The 19,623-nt window shown below is 54.0% G+C and overlaps 1 protein-coding gene across 1 annotated transcript in view; it reads right to left on the bottom strand.

The window, feature by feature from the left end:
* The window catches only part of Srrm3 (serine/arginine repetitive matrix 3), a 58,929-nt gene extending 49,105 nt beyond the window's left edge, over window positions 1-9,824 (bottom strand). The window contains exon 1 of the mRNA XM_005396897.2: window positions 9,666-9,824. The gene's annotated coding sequence lies outside the window, so the exon portion shown is untranslated. The remainder of the gene's footprint in view (window positions 1-9,665) is intronic.
* Between the last annotated feature and the right edge of the window lie 9,799 nt (window positions 9,825-19,623).

Genomic DNA, 19,623 nt, shown 5'->3' with positions numbered 1-19,623 from the left:
GAAGTGATGTGTTCCCCATGCCCCAGCCGCAGGAGCTACCAACAGGAACGATGGACGCTGGACAGACAGGCAGGCCCCTTCCACCCATTAGGGAGGGTTCCAGGAGAAGCCAAGGGCAGCTGCCACGACTGCCCACACAATCTCATTATGGAAAATTCCCTCTATTGACTCAGCTCTAATCAGGCAGGCTGCCCTGGGCATCCCCCCCAGGTTTCTGCTGGGCCGGCTGAGATCAAAGAGAGAGCCAGAGAGAGCTGGGCTGGGGGCTGGAGCATCTCCTGCCTTTCCCATCGATCCAGATGCGCCTCTCGTTGCTAGGCAACAGCCTCCAGTCTCTCCCGGTCCTTCCTCCCCCAGGGGCTGCAGGATTGGGCAGTAAAGGGGGGAGAGCCCCCACATGCATTTTCTGTGTCTTCCCTGGTCATGCTAGAGACTTCTGTCACCAAGCTGGAAGCCTGTCTTTTTGCTGGAGAAGCAATTCCTTTATTTTGGGAGCTTGACCCCCACCACCAAAATAGTCTCCTCTCTCCCCTCACATTTGTACGCATCTGCAGTATACTCAAAATCCACACCTCCTCTTCTCCAAGTAAGTGAGCACACTCTCAGGAAGACAGGCCAGGAATGCACGATGGAGGAAAGTGGGGCCCAGAGAGGAGAAAGGACTCCCCCCGCAGCCGGATCATTGGGCAGACTCCTAACTCCCAGTTCGGCATTGAACTTCACGTGGGAGCCATTTGATCTCGAGAGAATAGCACTAGAGACAAATTCACACTCCTGTGTTTGAGTGGGTTGGCTTTTTTTTCTTTCCTCCTAAAACGTAGGATGCATTTCATAGTAGTTTTTTTGTTGTTGTTTCAAGTGGTATAATTTAAACTATAAACTGTGTTTTTAAATAGGCATTAAAATGTACTGTGGCTTTGAGGGGCTGTAATTGACTAAATAATGCAAATCTGATCATTTTATCACAGTTTAATATTTTGCATATTTCATCCACCCTATCATGCTCATCTTTTTTTTTTTTATCACTGAATATGTGTGCTGCGTCCCAGCCGTTGTTACGCAGTGACCTACTTATATCATGGCTTACTTAGGATCCTAAGGTCTCTCTCCCTTGGAGGTCTTCACAGCCCTTGGAGATGCAGGAAGGAAAGTTTTTTGGTCTTTCCCTGAGCCCTGTCAAACTTTTCTTTCTTTCCTTTTTAATGTAATGAAGGGGGAGAAGAAGAGACGACGACGAGGAGTCCAAGCTCAGCTCTGAGACCTTCCAAGAGGTACCCAGTCCCCAGGCAGCGGCCTTGGCACCCTTGGTCCTGTCTCTTCCCGTCACCTGCTCACACTCAACTCTGCAGAGAGAGCGGTGACTGTTTCTCCCCAACTCCTCTGCCCGGTGCTGTCACATACTCCAACTCTGACAGGCACAGCTTTCAGGGTCCTTGACAAATGGTAACCAATTAATGTCAATTAATCTGATTAGCCTAAATAGTTAATTAAGCAGCTAATTAACAACATCATTGACAATAACCCACGGCTCCTGAGGGATTGCGGGCAAAAATGGTGGGTGGGGGCAGCAGAGAGGTCCTCCTTGCTCTGGGGACGGGTGAACCTCTTCAAGTCACAGTGGGAGTGAGGACAAGCCCCGGAGCAGTGGCCTCTCTGAGCTGCCACCCAGCTCTGCCATCAGCCCAGAATCCTCTTCAGGGTGCTGACACTGCCCAGCCACAAACCCTCCCTGGCTCCCAACCAGGGTGCAGAGGGTGCATCTTCTGTGGGAGACACAGAATCTCAGCATGGCAGAGGAGGAAACAAAGCCTGTGTCTGGGAAGGGAGTCCCTGTCTCTACTGCCACGGTCCCCTTCCCAGGCCTCGCACCTCATAGCTTATAAAGTCCACCAGGGAGGCAACTGTCACCCTTCGGCCCATCCCACAGATGGAAAAGCTGAGCACTTCCTCTATGCCAGCCCTGAGCTTGCACTGGGGACCTGTAGCAATAAATGACCCAGGTCCCTGTCCTCTAAGAGCAACCAGGCCAAGGCACTTTGGAATCTTGTAGCCACCATGGTTGTACCACCTTTCCCCCTCAGTACTGGGGATTGAACCAAGGATCTTCACACTGAGCTACATTCCCAGCACTTTTTATTTTTTTATTTTGAGACAGGGTCTTGCTAAGTCAATAAGTTGTCCGTGCTTGGGTTTGAACTTGTGATCCTCCGGCCTCAGCCTCCTGGAGTTCTGGGATTACAGGCATGTGCCACCACACCCAGCAGTTGTACCGCTTCTGAGCTGGGGGATGTGGGTGACCTTGTGAACCTCTCTGTGCCTCAGCTCCCCTTGCTTACTTTGTAGGATGCTGTGAGGTGTGTTAACCCACACAGTGGGGGCCTGGCACGTAGGAAAGGCCAAATGATACAGAAGAGTAAACAACCAGAGAAAATATGGAGCAAAACAGGCCAACAAAGAGGAAGCCCTGGGCAACTGGGGGCACGCAGAAGGAGAGAGCTTGGCACAAGACATCACACAGAAGGCCCTGGACAGAGGGGGCAAAGGGAGCTGAGTGCGCAAGGCAATGGCGCCGACCCCTCATTTTGGCGGCACTATCACCGGGAAGCTTTGAAAACTTCAGACCCCCAGGCCCCACGCTCAGATTCCCAGTCAGTCATTTGCGGTGGTCCTAGGTATCTGTTTTCTTTTGTTTGTTTGTTTGTTTTGGTTTTTCTCCGGTACCGGGAACCGAACTCACGACCTTGCGCTTGCCAGGCAGGCGCTTTTGCCGCTGAGCTAAATCCCCAGCCCGGCATCTGTTTTCTATGGACTCTTCTAGAAACAGAGGCAGGCCCTCTTCCCCGGCAGATCACGACTGTCGCTGTTCTGGGAGCCCCAGGCCATGTGACCCATGTCCTGAAGCGCGGCCTGCGGGCCCCCCTCTTCTCTCCATCTGTCCAAATCACGCTCGTCCTTTGGGGGTGACCTGCGGACAGCTCTGGCCTGTGCTCACCTGCAGGAGCAGCCCTTGGGTCCTGTGCTGCCCGAAGGACAAAGGTGGAGCCTGGCGGGGCACCACGAGTCTCCCCCGACTCTGACACACTGTTCCCCGAGCTCCTCGTGCCCTTCCCTCTGCGTCCCTGCTCTGCCAGAAATGCCCTTCCCCTCTGGCAAACCTGCACTCATTTGATGCGGCCCATCTGTGAAGCCAGCTCCGAAGTCAGGCAAAGCCCTGGCTGTCCCCAGATGCTCCTGCGTCACCCGGCTTCTACACAGAGACACTGCTGGTTTCTGACTGCTCCTGCCTGTGCTGTCCTGCTCCTCCCTTCAGCCAGTGTTCAGTATGGGGCCGGGGGTGAAATGACGATGGAGCCTTTAAGTTTACAAGAGGGGCTGGGGATTTAGCTCAGTGGCACAGCACCTGCCTGGCAAGCGCAAGTTTGTGAGTTCGATTCCTGGTACAGGAAAAAAAACAACCCCCCCCAAAAAAAAACCAAAAAAAGAAAAAAAAAGTTTACAAGAGCTGCTGAACTAAGATTTGACAAATGAATGAATGCATGCATGCATGAATGAATATGTCTGCTTTCTGCTGTCCAAGCAGCAGGGAACTTCCTCCGTTCAGGAGCAACCGCCCTCTGCCCCCCAAAGGAAGCAGAAAAGAGAAAGATGTTTTGAGGAGGATAAAGGGTTGGTCACAAGTGCCGAGAAGCCTGTGTCAGACAGGGCCAGGTGAGGGAGCGAGGACAGGACTGTCGAGAAGAAGGACCTGTCAGGTGTCCCAGTTATTCTTTCTCCTCAGAGATCCCTCTGGTGCCCCGATGATGGAAGGTAGCTCTGCCAGTCCTGAAGCCCACTCCCCAGACCTGGGGACTCTCTCATGCCCAGGGCTGTGCCACGAGTGGGGGAGGGGAATGGGGGGCAGGCTGCCCATCCCCACCCTATCTGTGTCCCTATCTGGAGCACATGTGTCCCTCAATCCCTGGACAAATCTCTCAGGGACCCGCACCTGGCCCTCTTCCCTTGTGCCATCACCTTCCCGCCCAGATGGACGTGGCAGGCTCCCCCCGGCCTCTCTGTCCTTGGTGTTTCCTTCACCTTTCCCTGATCCTGCCACGGCACATGGGCTTTCTGAAGCTGCCCATCTTACGACGCTGCCCCAAGGCCTTCTGTGCTGCTCCTTGCTTTCCAAATTAATTCCCAGCTCCTCCCACCTTTTCAGTGTCCTCCAGTGCCCGGCCCGGCCTCGCACTCCTCCTGCGATGCCCTCTCTTCTCTCGCATGCCCTCTGCTCTGGCTGCGTTAGAGAATTCATTCTCCCCTTTGCCCAGTTAGGGCTTTTCACACCTTTATGCCCTTGCCCAGACTGTTCTCCAGAGTGTTATTACTCTGGCACCTTCCCTGTCAATCTTTAAGACCCAACTGAAATGTCACCTCTCCAGAAGCCTCCTCTGGATGCCCCCGTTCCTGTGGAGAACTGGGTTCTAGCATAACCTAACTGGGTTGTCATGGTCCCTTCCCACAACTGCCTTCCTTCCCCACTACTCTGGTTGTGCCTCAAGGTCAGGGTCAGCGTTGGCTCTGCCTGTACTCTGAGGGTTCATATTGCACCCAGGAAATAGGAGGCACTCACTAAATATAGATTGTATGGCCTTCCGTACTCAAATGGTGACAATTGTCTCTCAGAAATGCACCAGATTTGAACCTTCTCAGGTTTTTTTTTTTTTTTTTTTTTTTTTGTGGTGAGACAAGGTCTCACTATGTAGTTCAAGCTGGTCTTGAGTTCACTATGTAGCTCAGGTTGACCTCGAATTCACGTCAATCCTCCTGCTTCAGCCTCCCACATGTTGGGATTACAGGCCTGCGCCACCACACCTGGCTCTCTCAGATGCTTTGAAACCCACTACTTGAATCACTTATAGGACACTGGGAGGCAGGTAGCATTATACCTACTGTACAGAAGAGAAATCAGACCTGAGGGTACAGATAGAACCCAGCTGAGATTCCAGCTCTGAGCTTTTCCCTCTGAGGTTTTATTAGACCCATGTTCTCCCCAGGGGATGGGTGACCTCCCCTGCTGCCAACTTGGCCAGCCCCACCTCAGTCCCTGGCAAAGGGTATCGAGTAGGCAGGCCCAGCTCTCTCTGGCAGACGTGTCACAGGTCACACAGCCATCCTCTCTAAGGGGAGCCCACAGTCAGCAGACCCCAAAGCTGTTCCTACCCAAGGAGGGGAGGCAGGGGGGAGCTCTCTCCTGAGCTCTCAGGTTCCCAGCCCCAGCCTTTCTGCGGCCAGTAGGTGGTTTGATCCCCAGCCCTGGAGGGGGGAATATGCTTTTTGAAGAATCTTTAAAGACATCAGAGAATGTTCACGACAGAAGGGAAAAAGCAGAGCCAGACCTCTCCCGACAACATGCACCCCGTTATTTAACTCTATAGATCTATGAACACATGGGAAAGCCTGCAAAGGAGACACACCACCCTGTTCATAGTGCGTATCTTTGGGTGGTGCGATTCTTGATTTTTATTTTCTCCTTGTTTTCTGTATTTCCAATTCTAGTGTAATGAAAACATGCCATTCTTAAAAGAATTCAACACAACTTGCTGGTACTGCCTCCACCCTGCTGCTCTGGGGATGATGGTGTGGAGGAAGCTGAGGGGCATAGCTCCCAGGTAAGGATGCTGGGGTCCAGGGAACTGGGCCCAGTCTCCTGGTATCCTTCAGAGGCCTTGGCAGGATGCTGAAGGAGCCAGGCACTGCCCGCCTGCTTCAGCTGGCACAGCTGCCTCTGCAGTGGGCAGGAGGCCAGGGTGAGGGTAGCAGGAGGCTGAAGCCAGGCTTCCTGCTGAGGAAGCTGCGCTGCAGCCTGACAGGCTGCCGGGCTGTGGACTTTTAGCTGCAGGGCATCCTGGGGGTAGAGGGTGCCCTGGAGCCAGGATCTACGTGGCCACCAAGGCCGACAGTCATCCAGGACCTGGCTCAGCTGTTCCTGGGTCCCTGTTCTGTATGATACAGGGCCAACAGCGCTGTGCCTCTGGGGCCAGAGTTGTCACCCTCCTGTGCCCAAGACCCAGAAGAAAATGAAGGAGCAGGAAGCCAGAGGTGTCAGTGCATGGTAAGTCATAGAAAGACTCAGGCTGGCCCAGGTTTGGTCTGTGATTGGTGATAATGGGCTTTTCCTGTCTACGCAGCCCCCCATGTCACTAAACTTCCCATCATCTGCCTCCTCCTCACTCAGTGACCTCAGCTCTCCTCTGAGCACCACCTGTTCCTGAGCCCCTGCCCTCCAGTGGGCTCCCCTTTTGGGTTCTTTCCGCCCTTATTTCCTGCCCCCCAATTCCTGGTTCTCCAGAAAGTCAGGGGGTTGAAGGAAAATAGTAGGCACTCACTCAACATTGATTGGGTTGCTCCTGTTGTTGCCGGCCCTCCCCACTTGACCTGGCCTCGTTGCCTACCCCCACCTGTTGCAAAATCCCTTCTCCCCAAAACTCCACGAATCAGTGTCAGTCCCTGCACCCCTGTTGCCACTCTGCACCTGTGCACTGGGGGGTCCTAGGGGCCTCCTGGGCTCTGGTGGGCAGCTCTGGGAGATGTGAGGCATCTTCAGTGCTTCTGTGAGGCAATTTAAACTCAGGGCCAGGAGACACATAATCTTGGCTCGGCTAGAGTCCTGGGATCCCACGTGAGCTACGGGACTCCTCCAGTGGTTTTCCCTTTCAGTTACCCCAAACCTGTCATTGGGAGGGACAGGTGAATTTGAAATCTGAGCTGGAATAAACCTTGAAACATTCAAGGTGACTCCTAGCTCTGCTGACAGAAACACAGGCTTCCTAGAGTAGAGAGATCTTAAAATCTTGGTGCTGATGGGAACTTTGGGGCTATCTGCTCAAATCCTATCATCTTGTGGTCAGGGACACAGACCCAGAGATGGGAAGGGACATGTTCAAGATCATACAAAAAGCCAGGATCAGTATATGTGCTGCCGAGGTGAGCACAAGAAGCCAAGATCAGAACTGCGCCTAGAAGGAAGGTCCTTGGACTTCTGTTCTAGAGCACAGTTCCTCTAGTGCATGCCACTTCCATGACTGCTACTGGCCTGTAGTGCTCTGGCTGACCCTCACCCAGGAAAGCTGGAGAAGCAGGGATGGCGTGGTGTTGCAGAAACCACCTTAGCCTCCAGGACAGTGGGCTTGGGTTGCACCAAGACCTTGCTCTGTGACCTTGGAAAACACCACACTTCCAGGCCTTGCTTTACTCCTATGTGGAGGGAAGACGGCAGCAGTTTTGCACCAGGTTCTGTGAGGATGACAGGAGAGCTTGTATGTGTGTGCAGGAGTTCAGGAAGAGAAGCTGGGCTCTCCTAACCTTCTCATCAGCACCCCTGGCTGGTTTCTGAGATAGGAGTAGCTACTACTTAGTCCCTGGGAGCAGTAAAATGTGGGTAGAGAAGATGTAGGCAGCAAGAGCGTCTGACCCCGGCAGTGCTGGCAGTGGATTGTGACCATGGGCCATTCAGGGGATGGAGGTTAGCCACTTAGAAAGGAAGAGGCATCACCAGCTTGCCAAGGTAGGCAAGAAGCTGCCAGGCAGAGGCGGTGGGATGCAGAAACAGTAGTGAGCAAATGGACCTGGCCCAGACTTCCCCTTTGGAGGTGGGACAATGGCAAGGGTGGGTGGCAGTGGGGGTGTCCAGTTTTCAGTTTAAAGCACTTTCTACTTTGAAATATCCGGGTGACCTTGGGAGAGTCATCTCCTTACTGCACTGCACATCCTCACCCATATGCCTCAGGCTCCCCACCTGTGCAGCTGGCACCATGAATCAAGAAACTGGCATTTAACTGGGCCTTGATATAAAGAAGTTGAGACAGGTTGTCAATAACACTTGTGCCCCTGGGAAGGTAGCTCGAGTGGTTCCATGACCTTGGGAAAGTCACTCAAACCTTGTCTCTCAGCCCTGAAAAGGGACAGTGATGCCTTCCTTGGGGAGCTTTTGTGAGGATTATCTGAGCCAACTGTAGCACTGTGCCCCACACACAGCCTGGTATGATGCCCTCCACCAATGTCCACCTCCTCGGGGAAGAGAAAGACGCACTTCAAACGTGGTTGAACCCTTCCCACTGTATCCAGCTTCTCCTTTAGCAATTCTTTTTTTTGTTTGTTTGTTTTTTTTTTTTGGTTTTTCTCCGGTACCGGGAACCGAACCCACGACCTTGCGCTTGCCAGGCAGGCGCTTTTGCCGCTGAGCTAAATCCCCAGCCCTCCTTTAGCAATTCTTACTCCTATTCTATTTACCAGGACCCGTCCAGCACCTTACAGATTCAAAGTAGCTTCCCACCCATTATCTCAAGGGTGTCCTTTGCACAGCAGAACCAGGCTCACAAGCTTAAGTGGCTCACATGAGGCCACATAACCTAGATTTGCTCCCATGTCTCTCTGCCTTCAGAGTCAGTGACTCCTGACTCCCACCTCTGGAAACCCAATCCATTCTCTAGTCACTCTTCAAGAATTCCTCCTCCACCCCTCACAGGAAAGTGGGATGGGGCATAAAGTTAAAGAAGCAAAAAGCTGATGTTGTGTGGGAGCAGTTTTCTAGCCAACTTGGCCCTATTTCTGGCTGAGGAGGATCCTGCTGCAACCTGGGGCCATGACCTTAAGATGCCCCCTGGACAGCAGAACTCTCTGGCCCCTGTTCTGCTGTCCACTGAAGTACCTGCCTTTCCTCTTGACATAGGACAAAAGGCCAACCCACCCCTTGGTGGGAGCGGTGAGTAAGTGAGGTCCAGGGGAAGTGAGAGATTATGGCAGGGACAGAACACAGACACTGGATACCAGGTCAGGGCTGGTGCTTTTCTTTTGCTCTCCCTGGCTCTTTCCTCCCCGTGGACCTTCTGCCAGGAGCAGGAACTGCAGGAGGCTTTGACACTGTCCAGTCAGGAGCCCTGAGAAGGAGGGGGAGGAGGCAGCAAGGGAGAGGCTGCATCTCTTTTCCCAGCCTTCCTCTCTACCAGGAATTTGCCATGGGGCTGGGCCCACTCTGGGCTCTAGAAACTCTCCCTGGGCATCCAGAGACGTTGCCCAGAACCCTCCTCCCAAACTCCCAGTGGCTATTTTCTCATCTGTGTTCTCCATCGGTTTCCCAGTGTGAGAGTAAATGCCAGCCCGTGTGAGACCCAGTTCTTGTTGCCAACTCCTGCTTCGCCAGGGGCGTTTGGGTAGCTGGGAAAGGGGCCAGACTGTCCCCTTGCGGGCACCCCTTGCTGGACAGAGGCCTAGCATCCAGGTGGGGGTCTGCTCCCTCTGTCCCTGCCAGTGACTAGCATCTCCACAGGGACCCTCCATCTAGCTTTCCCTTCCCTGGGGGGTAGGTCCTTCTCCTCAGTTGGAGGAGGGCAATTGGATTGCAGTTGGGGAACCTCCCTGGCATCCTGATGGCCAGAGGCATGGTAAGGTATGTCCCAGGGTCTTGCCTGTGAGCCTGCGGGGTTTTCACTTTCTTTATCCCTCTCAGTGAAAAGAACAGCGTTCCTCATCTCTGCTCCCCAGGTGACTCGAGCCCCCGGACGAACACTTTAGTAGTTTTCCAACGCCCACCCTTTGCCCTGGGGCCTGCAGACTGGGGCCCCAGGCCCGAGGTTCAACCCAGCCCCAGTCCCTTTGGGAAATTCCCCCGCCCCAGCAGGGGCTCTCACCTCCCTGCCGACTGCCGCACTCTGCTGGGCGCTGGAGTCAGGCCCTCTGGCTCCGCTTGCCCTGGCCGCCTCCTTGGCTCAGCGCGGCCGGGCGGCTCCGCGGCCCCCGCAGCCCCGCGCCCTCCGTCTCCCCGCGGGCGCCGCCGCCGATTGCTGAAATGCTGGACAGCGCACCACCATCGATGCGGCCTCCTGGGCCGCCTGCTGGCTAGCGTGGCACAGCGCCTTGCACTCACAGCGCCCTCTGCAGGTCTGGAGGGCCGCCCGCGGCGGAAGAGAGGGGCGAGGCGTCCAAGCAGGACGTTGTCTCATGGGACGCGTGTCCCATCCCTTGCAGGAGATGCGTGCTAGCCCTGAGAGAAGCAAGAGGCCAGCAAGATTAATTTGGACCTGAGAACATCACTTGGTATGTAGATTCCTCACCAGGACTGCGCAGGTGGGGTCCGGCTATGGGACAGCGCCAGGACGTCGTTGTCATCGTGTTTCCTGGAGGTTGGACAAAGGCCTTTCCCGTTCCTGGGTCGGGACTATAGGGTCCTGAGTGCAAGTCACCACTTGGTTACTCTTGGAGTGACTTTGGGTAGCTTGTCCCTTTTCGCCTCTTCAACGAGCAGGCCAAAAGCAGGGTGTTCCGGAGTGAGGGCTCTAGGAGCCCCAGACATTTCCCTAGTGGAAGCCAGGAAGGTGCAGGTCCCTGCTTCACGCCCTCCAGAGGTGTCCTTAAGGTTGTATCAGGCGACTGGGCTAGAAGGTCCAGAACAGGTCGGAAGGATAGGACAGGGGCAAGGCAAGTCAGATACACAAGCATGCAGATTTTTCTTTTTAGGTACGGGCGATTAAGCCCAGGGCCTTGGCAACTGAGCTACACCCCCAACCCCTTTATTTTAAGATAGAGTCTCACTGAGTTACTAAATTCCCTAAGACGGGCACCTCAGCCTCCCAGAGCGCTGGGATTACAGATGTGTACCACCACACCCAATTTGGGGTTCAGATTTTTTTTTGGTACTGGGAATCGAACTCAGGACCCTGCCCTTCCCAGGCAGGCACTTGTGCCACTGAGCTATATCTTTGGCCCTCAGAGTTCAGATTTTAAGAAGAATTTGTATGACACAGTGCTGCGCTTGGGTCTGAGTGTGTTTGTTGTGAGTCTGCGTGGCTTTGAGTCTGTGTCTGATTTTGTATCCATGGCTTTGAGTCTGCATCTGTGTGTACTCTCCTCCCCTTCCCCTCTTCCTTTTGCCAGGATTCCTTGCAAACCTGTCTTTGAAGTGTGTGTGTGTGTGTGTGTGCGTGCACGTGTGCATGTGCATGTGCGTGTGTGTGTTTAGGATTCTCACACTGTTTGCAGAACAAAGGTTAAGGGTGGGCTAAGCTGCTGCAGCCCTGGAGCCCCCAGAAGGCATCCTCATCAGCTGGGCTTCTGCCTTCTGGCTGCATGAATATTTCATCTGCGGGGGCTGAGGGTGGGCAGAGCACCAGTCAGCTGCCCCCTCTGCTGGGCCTCCCAAGGCAGAGCTGGGAGCAGGCAGATCAAGGGGTGGGAGGGGTGCCCCAGAGGGCTGCAGCTTCTCCTCGCTGGAGGTGTGTGCTGGGTGTATGCAGAGGAGTAGAGGAAGGACGTGGCATCCTCCGTCTCATTCCTTAAATGAAGCTGCCTTCCTGAGACCTTGCTTGCCACACTGACTTGGTTCCTGACCAGCCTTGGCTTTGAGTCTTTTTGGAGCCAGTGCCTGGGAAGGCTGCGCCAGCCAGGCACAGCGCTGCTGCCGTTCCCTCCGCTGTCTCTACAGCCCCTGTTTCCCGGGCTTTACAGTCAGAGCTGCTTCAGGGAGAGGGCATGGGCAGTGTGTGTTGGGGAGTGCAGGCTGGCTTCAAGCAAACCTGGGGGCCTTGTTCCACCAGCGATGGGGGAACCCTGAGAGCGTGGCTGTCTGTTAGTACCGGTCCTGCTCCCCCCCAGTCTCTTGCCTTGGCTGATGGGGATAGACCTCTTCCTTGGTTTCCCTGCCCAGCCTGCCAAATTTCCAGAAGAGCTGCTTCTACTCTTGTGTTACTCATTTCAACAAATGGTGGCACCACCTGTGCTGGTTTCTCTGCCCTCCTCTGCCCTGCCCTGGGCCTTGAGAGGCTGACCTCTGCACCCAGGTGCCCCTGCTGTGGCTCCTGCTGAGGTCGCCCGAGGGCAGGCATCCCCAGCAGCATGGACGATGGCAGGAGGGAGCAGTTGGACTCTTCCCCGAGCTGGGTTCCTTTCCAGCCCTGGCCCAGTGGCCCCTCCTGCAGTTCTGGTCCAGCTCTGACTTTCGGTTTCTGCCCTGTAGGACTTAAAGCTGAGGGGTGGTGGTAGCGCCTCACCATTATGTCTTTGGTCCATTCTCCGATCCCCACCCGCACCTCTACCGCCTTTTCACTTAGACTTTGGAGGGTGTTGTCCACTTCCTCCTGGGGTCTTGACCCACAGTCTGGTCTCCAAGTCAGAGCCCCCCGTTTCCTCCCTTCTCCCTGCAGACCTTCAGCCCCCGGAGCTCTCCCCTCGTCCTCAGTCAGCCCCAGCGTGCCTGTCTGGGCCCGGCCTCACGCTCCGCTCCCGCCTGGTGCCCGCCCCTATCTTCCCTGTCCCTCTGAACCTACATCTTTCTCAGAGGACTGGTGATCAAGGGACCCTTCCAAGGCCTCCCACATCAAGCAGTGTCTCCTTGCGCAACAGACTTCCCCTCTTAACCTCTTAAAACATTTTTTTATTGTGATAAAATATGCATAACATAAAACTTACCATTTTAACTGCTCTCAGTGTACAGTTCAGAGGTGTTAATTACACTCACATTGTTGTGCCGTCGTCGTCACCATCCACCCCCAGGACTTTGCTCTTCTTCCCAAGCTGAGACTCCATATCCCTGAAACACTAACTCCGCCTCCTTCTTTCCCTCCGGCCCTGGCACACACCATTCTACTCTGTGCCTCTATAAATGTGACAGCTCTGGGGTCCTCCTATAAGTAGAATCACGCAGCATGTGTCTCTTTGGAACTGGCTTATTCCATTTAGCATAAGACCTTCACAGGTCATCCATGCTGGGGCATAGGACAGGATTTCCTTCTTTTTAAAGGCTGAATAATATTCCATTGTGTGGATAGACTATGGTCCATTCATCTGTTGATGGATAGTTGGGTGGCTTCTGTGTTTTAGCCATTGTGAATAATGCTGCTGCAAACATGAATATACAGATATCTGGCCAAGTCCCTGCTTTCAACTCTTTTGGGTATATGCCCAGAAATGGAATTCCTGGGCCATATGTTAATTCTACATTTAATTTTTTTGAGGAACTGCTGAATTGTTTTCACGGTGGCTTCCTTGTGTAGATCCCATCAGCAATGCACAGTGCTCCCATTGCTCTACATTTTCACCAACATTTGTTATTTTCTTTTCTTTTCCTTATATCCTTTTTTGAAATAATAGCCACCCTATCGGGCATGAAGTAGCATCTCATTTAGTGACACTGAGCATCTTTCTGTGTGTGTCCTGGCCATCTGCCTATCTTTTTGGAGGATTCTTCCTAACTTTTATGTTATTATCACCCATCTTATACCCAACTGCTGTGTTAGTTCTGTCTTTGAATGCTCGACGTAGGCGCTGTGTGGCCAAGGACTTTGTTCATGGCTGCATCCCAGCTCTGGCTCCTAAGCAGATGCTCAATAAATATTTCATAGCTGGACATCCGCTCTGAACGCTTTCCTCAACCTCTTCTCAATGCATCTTCCTTCTAGTCTCACTGGCCAAAATTGGTCCATCAGACAGTCCGCCATTTGCATTGTGGGAATGTCAGTGCCATGAATAAGGCAGTGGGAAGGAGTCTTGGGTCAGGGATTCAGGCTTAGTTCCCTGCGTCTGGGATGAATTTGTGCTGCCTGCTCTTCCTGCCCCCATCCAGACACACTCCACGCAACCTGTCCCTATGTTCAGCATTTTCTACCTCCCAACCCCCCTCCTTCCCCCTGTACCCTATATACTTGCTGTCCCCCACCATGTCACTTCTCCTGCTTCCTCTTGTGCCTCCACATCCACCTCCCAGGTGAACACCACTTCCAGGCAGCCCCCTAGTCCTGGGCCTGCTCAGTCCTTCAGGGACCCCCTGACCCAGTGGCAAGAGCAGGAGAGACCTGTGATGGGAGGCCAGGCCAGGCGGGCATCCTTCCCTCGCCAGACAGCCCAAGCTGGGAGAGTGGCTTACAGTGCCCTGACCCCACAATCAGCCCTGCCCCAGCTCTGGGTCCCCCGATGCTATTTTGTGTCTAGATCCTGAGCTCCACCAAGCAGGCCTGGGTCATATCCAGCTCTGTATCTCCTGTACCACCACAGAAGAGGCACAAATCATTGCTTGAGCCAGGTGTGCTGGTGAGAGCCTGTAGTCACAGCACTGTAGCAGGTTGGGGTAGGAAGATCCAAGTTTGAGCCCTGTCCAGGCAACGTAGTGACTTATGGGGATTCTGTCTCAAAATAAAAAATAAAAAACACTGGGGATGTAGGTCAGTGTGAAAGCCCTGAGCTTAAACTCCAGCACCAGGAAAAAAGGAATCATTGCTTGATGTATTGAGTTGTCTGATTTTATATTTCTGCCTTCAAACTGTTCCCTGTCTGTCTGTCTCTGTCTCTATCTTCCTCTTCCTCTTCCCCAAAATATCTACTCCAGCTTGCCTTGTCTTTTTCCATACGATGTGATATAGACACCTACCTAGAGGGCGTTGGCTTGGAGGTGGCTGCTTTCTTCTAGTGCTTCTCAAGGTGTTTCCATGACCCTGTGCATGAGAATTGACTCAGTGCTTGTTAGAAGTGTGGGTGCCCGAACTTCACCCAGACCTGCTGCAATGGTTATCTAGTGCTGTGTAACAAACACTCCAAAACTGAATGAACTTGAAACAACTACCTTTTTGCTGTATCTCACAAGGTTGTGGGTTAGGAATTTGTGCTGGGCCTGGCTAGGTGGTTGCACAAATACCTAGCAATCAGGTCCTTGGTGGTTTTCAGCTAATGGGTGGGCTGTGGGTTAAAGGGTCCAGGACACCTTTACTCACATGTCTGGGGCCTGGTGGGGATGGCTAGGGGTTTGGGCTCAGCTCAATCTGTCTTCCTCTCTAGGTAGGCTTGGGCCTGTCCAAGGTGCTCCTACTGCTCACTTGGTTCAGCTCTAAGAGTAATTGTTCTAAAGGAAAGGAAGAGAAGTCACTGACTGACTATTTTTGTCCCTTCCCCTCTGTAGTTTGGGGGCTTGAACCCAGGGCCTTTGCACTGAGCTACATCCCCAGCTCTTTTTTAAAACTGTGAGATAGGGCTCACTAAGTCACTAAATTGCCCTGTCTGGGTTCAAACTTGTCACCCTCCTGCCTCAGCCTTCCAGACTACTGGGATAACATGTGTGTACCGCCGTGACTGGCTAACCTCTATTCTTTGCAATCACTCATTCTCATTATTCTGTTACACCGGCAGAAAACGGACTGAGGCTTGTAGCCCACTGCACCTACTGAGGCTCTTCTCAGTGGTCAGCCTACCCCTACGCATGCTCCCCAGAGCATCTGCTTCTGGTCCCAGCTCTTCCCTACCCTGTGAGCCCCATGAGCTGACTCCCCCCACCACTGTCAGGTGCTGTCAGGCTCCCCACGTTCACTTGCCAATCCCTGTCCTCCTCTCCCTCCCCACCGACACACACTGACACTCTTGTGACATGTGGGTAAGGTGCAGGAGGATGGCAGGTTCAGGCCTGAGCTGCCAGAGTACATTTGCCAAGCACCCTGCATGGGGCACACAGTAGGCGTTTAGTTATTGCTTGATCCTAATTTCACTGGACAGAAAGGCCTGGAAGATAAAAATAATCCTGTGAACGTCAACTCCAGTGGACTTTGTGCAAAGCCACCAGGGCACAGAGGCAAGAGTTGACAGTCCGAGGCCACCTGGACTTGCTGACTCTCCAACAAGCAAAAACGAGTGAGTGAAACTGGATGTGATGCTGCACACCTGTAATCCCAGCACCCTGGGAGGCTGAGGCAGGAGGATCACAAGTTTGAGGCCAGGCTGGTTGACTTAGCTAGACCTTGTCTCAAAATAAAACATAAAAAGGGCTGGGGATGTAGCTCAGTGCAAAGGTCCTGGGTTCCATTCCTAGTGGCAAAAAATAAAGGCTGGCCATAGACTTCTGAAGGTATAGCCATTCCTCTCCATGCAAGAGGGATGGAGGTGGGGTAACACCTTAAAATGTCCTGCAGGAGCAAATTCCAGAGGTCCCCCTGTAGGGAGAGTCCAGGGCCAGGTCCAGAGGGTGAGGAGGATGTGTCAGGGTAGTAGGGCTTGGAGTCAGACCCAGGCCTTAACACCAGAATCGCTGCTTATTAGCTGTGTGGAGTTGGGCCAGTCATTTAAGCTCCACCGAGCCTCAGTTTCCTCACCTGTCAAATGGGGCATCAATAACACCTGTCTCTGTGGCTCTTAGGAGCTGCTGAGCAAGGGCTGTTTTCCTAATCATTAGCCCTGTCCAGCAGCACCTGGAAGGGTTGGTGATGTGGCTGCAGGGCCAGTGGTAATCTGGTGTCTGATATCTGGAGAGTGACAGACTGGGCCCTGAGTTCCTGCCCTGTCCAGGTCTGATCCTGTCCGCCTTCACCCTTGTTGGTCGGTCTCCTTGTTCCCCCAACAATGCCCAGAGCCCTACTGGGCACAGATTGTGTTTGGGGCCCACCGGGCCTCACACTGGCTCTTCCCCTCTGCACCTCTCTCTGCTCAGCCCACCTGTCTCTTCCTCTCGGTTCCTGCCCCTCCTCCCAGCACACAGCTCTCCCTGCACGGCCTGGGAAATTGAGGAGTCCCTTGTGGCAGGCGGGCAGGGCTGACCTTGAAGCAGATCTTTAATAAAAAATGAGCAGAGGCGCGGGCTCCCCTGCTTGCCTCCCCTGCCCTCCTCCTGTAAATCCATCAGAGGCGCCGCGCCCTGGGTTAAGCACTGCTTTCATTAGGAGGCCTGGAAGGCTTCGGATTCCCAGGACCAGGGAGTGGAGGGTCTCGGGGTGGATAGCAGGGGAGGCCGCTGCATGCAGAGCCTGTGGGCTCTGCCTGCTTCTGCCTTATTGCTTCACATGGGGCTTCCTCCCACCCTGAGGGAGCCTCTCACCCTTCTAGTAGTTCAGCCCCGTCCAGGGCCTAAGATCATTCTAGGGATCAAGTCTGCAGCTGACTCCGGGCCATTCCCAGCCTGGGCCTGGAGGTGACAGAGAGCGCGTCTCTGAGAAGTGCTTTATTCCAGCGATTGTGCCTGGTTCTCGTGACCTCTAACCCTCACAGTGAGCCCAGGAGGTGGGGATTGTTGTCCCATCTTACAGATGAGAGTACTGAGGGTCAGTGTCCCAGGACTTGCCCTTAGCCACCTATCCGGAATGGCCCTGGGCAACGAGTTGAATAAATTCTTGAATGAATTTGCAACTGAATGAATGAGAATTCACTCAAGTGAATAAGTGAATGAGGCATTCAGTCAGTGAACTCTGCCTGCCAGGACAAAGGGACAGTGTCCTTCCTCCCCTCAAAGTCTGAGAGTGGAGTTGTCGAGGTGATTAGCGTGTCAGAGGCCTACATCTCCCAGTGCTACTTGCTGTGCAGAGATAGGGCCATTTGACAAAGTCTCACCATGCAACAGAAGCGGAGGTGACCTTCTGGAAAAGCCACCCAGCAGGCACGTGAGCCCTCTACTTGCTCTTGTCCTGTGGGCCACACGCTCGTAGGAGGCTGGTCCCTGAATCGTCATGCCTAGGTGCGCTGCCTGCCCACCAGGACTGCTAGAAAACGAGAAATAAGTCAGAGCCAGGCGTGGTGGTGCCAGTCTGTAACCCCAGCACTTGGGAGGTTGAGGCTGGATGATCACAAGTTTGAGCCCAGCCTGGGCAATTTAGCAAGAGCCTGTTTCACAATAAAAAATAAAAAGGGCTGAGGATATAGCTCAGTGGTAGAATGTCCCTGGGTTTGATCCCCAGTACTGAACAAAAATTGGAATTAACCCCTCAAATTTTGGGGTTTATTTGCTGTAGCAGCTGACTTTGCTCCAACACACAGAGAGACACACAGACACACAGACACACAGACACACACACACAGAGTCAATTATTTCTCATCAAGTTGTGTCTAGGCAGAGGGTCTTTTACAAGCTTGAGCCGGGGAACTTGGCCAGAAATCCATCAGGTGGGGGCTATGTGGCCCTGACAGGCATGTGTGACCTTCGTCTTTTGCCTGCTAGCTTTGGGGACAGGGTTAGCGCCTTGCAGCGTCCTCCTCGTCTCCCAGGGCTTGTGGAGAGTTGAAGCTGTTTCTGGCATGGGGCAGGGATTCAGGCGCTGGGGTGACGGTGACCACAGATGAACTCATCTGCGGTGTGATGAGTCAGGACAGTGGCTGTCCTTGGTGGAGGTGACAGGAAGGGAGCAGGGTGGCAGATATGTTCTGTCTCTTGGTGTGGATGCCGGGCACAGGGGTGTGCTCAATCAGTGACAATGCATTTGGCTGTGAAAGTGAGATTTCTACACTTTCTGTGTGTTTCTCAATAAAAAATTTCAAAGATAGTCAGGCGCGGTGGTGCACATCTTTACTCCCAGCACTCTGGGAAGCTGAGGCAGGAGGATCACAAGTTTGAGCCCAGCCTGGATAGCTTAGTGACTTAGCAAGAGTCTGTCTCAAAAATAAAAAAAAAATTAAAAAGATCTGGCGCTGTAGCTCACTGTGAAAGCGCTGAGTTCAGTCCTCAGTGCCACCAAAATTAATGAGTTGGTTAGTTCATTGGTTATTTTTTAAAATGCCCGAGAGAGAAGGTTAGGGTGGAGGGAAGGTGTGAGAAGATAGCGTAGGGACAAAGCGGAATGTGGGGCAGAGGGCAGAGGGATGAGGGTGGCCCTGGTCCTTCACCTGTGACCGGGGCCCGGGCCACCTCTGTCCTCCCTTGGCAGGCCCCCTAGGCACCACCTGCACATGTGCCATGCTGTCCCGTGCTGGGCACCTCCTGTGTCCAGGTTCTTGGCCTGGGGCCCCTCGCCCATAAAGAGCGCACAACGGCCTTTTCTTGGAGCCGTGGAACACACACCTAGGTCCTCACGTCCCCGCCGAGGACAGGGCAGGCAAGGAGCAAAGACAGCAGAGATGGCAGCTGAGGCTGCCTAGGAGGAGGTGACCTAGTTTCCTCTTCAGCACCGTCTGCCAGCAGAACAGATTCGTCACCTGAATCCACCGCACACATCCACACTCCACACGCGCGCGCGCGCACACACACACGTCTGACACGTGTCTCATCTCAACACTGCATGCAGAGTCCCACACAATGCTCCCCCCATGTCCCTCTGTGCCCCACAAAGCGCTGCATCCACCCGTCCCACCTGGACGTCCACGAGCACCTACCCCCGCTTTGCTTGTGCACGACCAATCCTAAGCCACATACTACATGTGTGTGGCTCCTCCATACACAACACGCACTCTTACATAAACACAGGCACTCACGCGTGAACATCCACGCACAACTGTGCCCACCCGTACCTAGACCCTGGGACAGACAGAGCTGGCATGGCCGGCCAGACCCACACGGACCGAGCCCGGGGTACCCAGAGGTAGGAGCAGACTGACTGAGGGTTCCTTCATGGAGTCCTAGCCTGGGCTCCATGTGCTCCAGAGGCCTTCCCTAACTGTCCAGCGGCCCCCCTGAGCTGTAGGAAGCCACCTTCCGTGTGAGTGCACCTCGCAGGGATCCTCCAGACGCCATTCGGTCCCAAGGGAGCACGGGGAGGCGGTGGGGGGCGGGGTGTACTGGGCTGGGGTGGGAGCTGCGGAAGGGGTGGTTCCTGGACTGTGCCCTGGGCCTGCCCGCTCGGGCTGCTGTGTTCCGGGGACAGGGCGCCCGGAGGGCATGGCACAGGCTGCGAATGTGGGACAGGGACAGGGACAGCGCTT

This window comes from Chinchilla lanigera, unplaced genomic scaffold, assembly GCF_000276665.1.
Source record: "Chinchilla lanigera isolate Chin_1 unplaced genomic scaffold, ChiLan1.0 scaffold00055, whole genome shotgun sequence".
Classification (NCBI taxonomy): Eukaryota; Metazoa; Chordata; class Mammalia; order Rodentia; family Chinchillidae; genus Chinchilla; species Chinchilla lanigera.
This window is presented reverse-complemented; position numbering and strand designations above follow the sequence as displayed.